Source organism: Eptatretus burgeri, chromosome 3 (assembly GCF_056783735.1).
Source record: "Eptatretus burgeri isolate ZD-2024b chromosome 3, Ebu_testis_v1, whole genome shotgun sequence".
NCBI classification, from domain to species: domain Eukaryota; kingdom Metazoa; phylum Chordata; class Myxini; order Myxiniformes; family Myxinidae; genus Eptatretus; species Eptatretus burgeri.
The window spans coordinates 74678887-74683177 of NC_140963.1; the positions used below are offsets into that span (position 1 = coordinate 74678887).

A 4291-nucleotide genomic window follows, 5' to 3' on the forward strand; every position below is an offset into this window, starting at 1 on the left:
ACACCCAGATTAATATCCATCTGAGGGACAGGGAACTTTGTGATGCAACATCCTGTCTGTGCAACACCAACTTGACAGTTTATGCTCGGGTCGGGAATCAAATCCAGGCTATGCGGTTCAGAGGCAAGTGCTCCATCTCAACACCATCCTGTCGAAATAAATAATTTGTTAAGTCGAAATCGCTCACTGTGGAATCCTTGTGCTGTAGTTCAAGGAATTAAACAATTAAAGTGACATGCAGCATTTATGAAGGGCTTTAATGAAATGTCACATTGCTCACAGCCTTGGCTAAAGGTTGAGAGAAAAGAAACATAAGAACCATGACATGGTCACATTTCCCATCACCAGTTCCCATGGTAACAGACACGAGGAACCGACGATATGAGATACAATAGAGCAGGTTTGTTTTGGGGTCAGGTATCTGAACGTCATTCATATATTATCGGATAACAGTGGCGTGAACAGATCAATCTCAAACACACTTTCAACAAGGCTTGCAGGTAAACTGGGGAAACTGGCATTCCATCTGAAATTGTAGCCGCATGTGCCTTTATAAAAGTTATTTCTACTCGCCAAACCACTCATATTTTACATAAATGTCCTGGAAAATGAGACTCGGGTAACAAGGTATTCCACCAGGTATGTTCATCATGGAATTTACTCTCGTTAGGATCTCCCAGGTGCTTTTCCATGTACGTAGTAACACTGGTGTCGAGCACACTGGTGACAAAGGAAGTGCTTGTTACAGTTTCTAGATGAAGTAAACTTATTGTTTCACCTTAATAAAGCATGAATACCACACAATTGATAGGTATTTGGCACAAAAAGAACAAAGCTTTCACAGCGGTCAACTTCAAAGGAACAATCCATAGTTACCCCATAACACAGGCAAATGCCCTTCATCGACAGCTGTTTGCCCTCCCAAGTCAAATGACAAGATCAAGTCTCGCAACATTAATGACCATCATGATGTGTGATATTTGAGGCATTCAAACACAAAATACAAAGGCTTTTTGTCTTTTGTCGTATTTAATTGGCTTGCTACCGGTTCATTTTCTTTGATGTCACTATTCAGAGTTTAGTGCGTTTGTTTAGTGGGGAAGGTTGTATACTTGTGTGTTTAGCCCTGCTCGTGAGCTCCAGTGCGATAAAACTGCAAAAAGGTATCATGTATTTCATAAGGACATTGACAGCAAATAAAAGGTGGTAGGAATAGAGAAGAGTAAAAATATTCCATTCAAAAAAAATCTTGTTTTTTTGGAGAAAGTTGGAGAAAGAAACAACTTTCAGAAAGTTGTGAAAACAAACAAGTCAAAACTCAACCGAGACGTTTTACTGAAGAGGATAACAAGAGCCCAAGGGCAACATAGTTTAATTTTACGACTAAAATATACTTGGTACATTCCTTGTAATTGTGTGAAGTGCACATTTTCATCTGTGCATTGAGGATCTTGGGAGAGCTAGAATAAGGATGAAGTACAGAAGGTTTCATTTTATTTCTGTACAAGATCGAGGCTCATGAAAGAACAAGGTGACATTGGGTAAAGAGGCAAGGAACTGGCTGTATGGAACAGCTGGATACAATAAGCAAGGGAACGAACAAGCAGAAGAAAAAAAAATAGAGGAGGGAAGGAAACTCATCAACCTGCAAGTAACAGGATTGAGTGAGGTTGGGTAGAAAAGACCAAGAGTATCAGCAAGATGGTGGGGCACCACGTGATTGAAGCCCTGGAAGAAAGTATTTTTGGTGTTTGTGGTATTAATGTTAAGTAAGCCTCTCAATGCCAACAACATTCACTGTTGCTTAAGGATTCGTACCTGTGGAGGAAATGAGCACTGATATTTTAATAGGAGGTGCCTACCTCTGCACAAGCTGGCTGGTTGCAACAGTCATTGGAGAAGCTTTGCTTATGTTTTTCCATCTTGCAAAACCCCCTCATTAGTCTGAAAATAGAACAAAAACATCAAGGAAAATTATTCAACCCCAGAGGGGCATTGCCACCCAGGGTTTATAAATCATGCACAAAGAATATCATCTGTGAATGTCCTTCTTACAACAATAACAATAAAGCAAATGCACATCTTTCATTTTGTAGTCTAAAAGCAATCTGCTTGTTGTATTTATTTTAGATTTTGTGAGAAAACCTCATGAATCTTATAAGAAAACAAGCTTTACACTCTCAAGGGCACTGGTCGTTCACTTTGGCTCCAGCATTTGCCAGAAGGGTTTAACCACGGGCAACTTAGTTTATTACATTGCTGCTTGAACCAATCAAAATGAGTTTGTGAACAATCGACTTGGGGCTGTGTATACAGCGGAACACAATCTAAGGTACAGAAAATGCATTAACGATGTCTGCATTCAATCAGAATCCACAGGCAGTAACATTGAGGTTGAGAGGTTCAGTTGGTTGTTGAACCAGCTTATCACTTCAATCAATTAATTAATTAATTTTATACTTTGAGGGATTTATTATGACTGACCATCGGATCAAAAAATCCACCAAGTTCACTTTGCAAGGATTTGTCAGCGTTTTGATAATTGGATGAGAGTTTGAATGATTTCTTGAACGAGGGTGACGGTTAGTTTGAGCATCCTCAGCAGCAAGTCCTTGTGTAATTGGTGAGCAGGTGCATGACTGTTGCACGCTGAGGATGCAAGGACTCGGTTGTGACTGGCGCTGGTTGTGTGGTGGCAGCGTCCTGCCATGCTTCTGTGGCTCGAATCGATTGAAGCTGAATGATATGGGATGTGACCGATTGAAGCTGTGAACGAGGAGATTAGGAACGGTGAAAAAGGTCACGTCAATGTGCTTACGATGCGGACAGGTGTACTGTATTGGCCTTTCTCAAACAGCTGCAATCATTACCTGGAAGTTTTCATGAAAAGATCCAGGAGTACTCATTATTTTCAAGGAGCTATTATTTCGATTTGGAAGGCACAGCATGGTTCAAATTCAAAGTTAACCAGCAAAGGTTTCCATAGCTACACTGAGCTGTCATGCCCTTGTAGGCAGGCGTTTATTCTGGCAGAGGTTGCAAGGCGAACAAACGCATTGGTGGGATTTGAACCTGGTACTCCAGAGGTGCAGGGCTGCCAACATGTTTCCAGAGAAGAAGGCACAGTCTATGTAGCATACAGAAAGAGATCACGGGTTTATATTTGTACTTTAGACAATAATTACTTCCAGATAATTTCTGGAAGTTACAGCAACAGTAAAATTGCATCTTGTTATAAAATAATTAGCACATTTCTATGTTTCCAACAGGTGAGAATGTTTATATATATATATATATATATATATATATATATGTTTATATATATATATATATGTATATATATATATATATATATATTTTACATTTCGCAAAACATTTTTCTTGAGGGCCATTGAAATTTCATCGATGGAAGGGAAAGGGGAGAGTGATGGGGGAGGTAAATTTGGAAAAAAATATTTGAGAAGAGGAAGAGAAGGGTGGAGGATAATAGAGAGATGGAAGAGAATACTTGGGGAGGAAGAGAGGGAGGGGAAGTGTAGGTTTATGTTACACTCGTGTGGGGGGAGAAGAGGAAGGAGACCAACATCTCCCCCATGATTACATCTGTAATATAGAAACTGAACTTTTAACAAGACCTCCCTTTAAAAATGAAAACCTACTTCATCAACTCATTGAGAGGTCCAGTGTTGAACTTCAAAATATATTAGTTATACTCGGACTGTTGAAAAAAAAAATACTACTTTGAACAAACAAGCACCCGATTTAAAAGGTCAGCAAGTCAGTCGTGTTTCATAAGTTTTAACAACAAAACTGAAATGTAAGAAAGCATATTTGCCATGAATAGTATTTATACTACTACGACGACTACTACTACTACGACTACTACTTTTTCTTTAATGGCCCCAACTTATTTCAACCCTGTTGTGGGGTGAGCTGGGGAACGTCTTTATCCAAAATCTTTATAAAATTGCTGGCTAGATGTGACATCAACTGAAAGTGACAGGCATTTGTAATTATTTCAGATGGGTGCCAGCAATAACTCACCCACTCTTTGTGAAGGACTTTGTGAGATTTCTAATGTCCACCAACCCATGTGAGCAGGTGGGACAGTCAGTTTATCATTCCACCAGAGGGACGGCATGCACATTGATGCCTCACCCTGCTCAAAACACCCGGATGAAAGTTTATAGCTGGGTTGATATTTGAACCCAGGCTAGACAGCGTAGAGGTGAGTGTGCATACCTCTGGGAGATCCTGCCTCCTCTTGATGATATACAATGAGATTCTGGAG

General features: G+C 39.9%; 1 protein-coding gene across 2 annotated transcripts in view; it reads right to left on the reverse strand.

Annotated features, from left to right (window-relative positions):
* Positions 1-297: 297 nt before the first annotated feature.
* The window catches only part of LOC147030196 (uncharacterized), a 107154-nt gene continuing 103160 nt past the window's right edge, over positions 298-4291 (reverse strand). The window contains exons 2-3 of one of the 2 annotated variants that reach the window (XM_085874003.1): positions 1863-1944; positions 298-720 (exon numbers count right to left, since the gene is read on the reverse strand). The gene's annotated coding sequence lies outside the window, so the exon portion shown is untranslated. Of the gene's footprint in view, positions 1945-4291 lie in introns of both variants that reach the window. The other variant, XM_085874002.1, reaches the window with a different exon arrangement.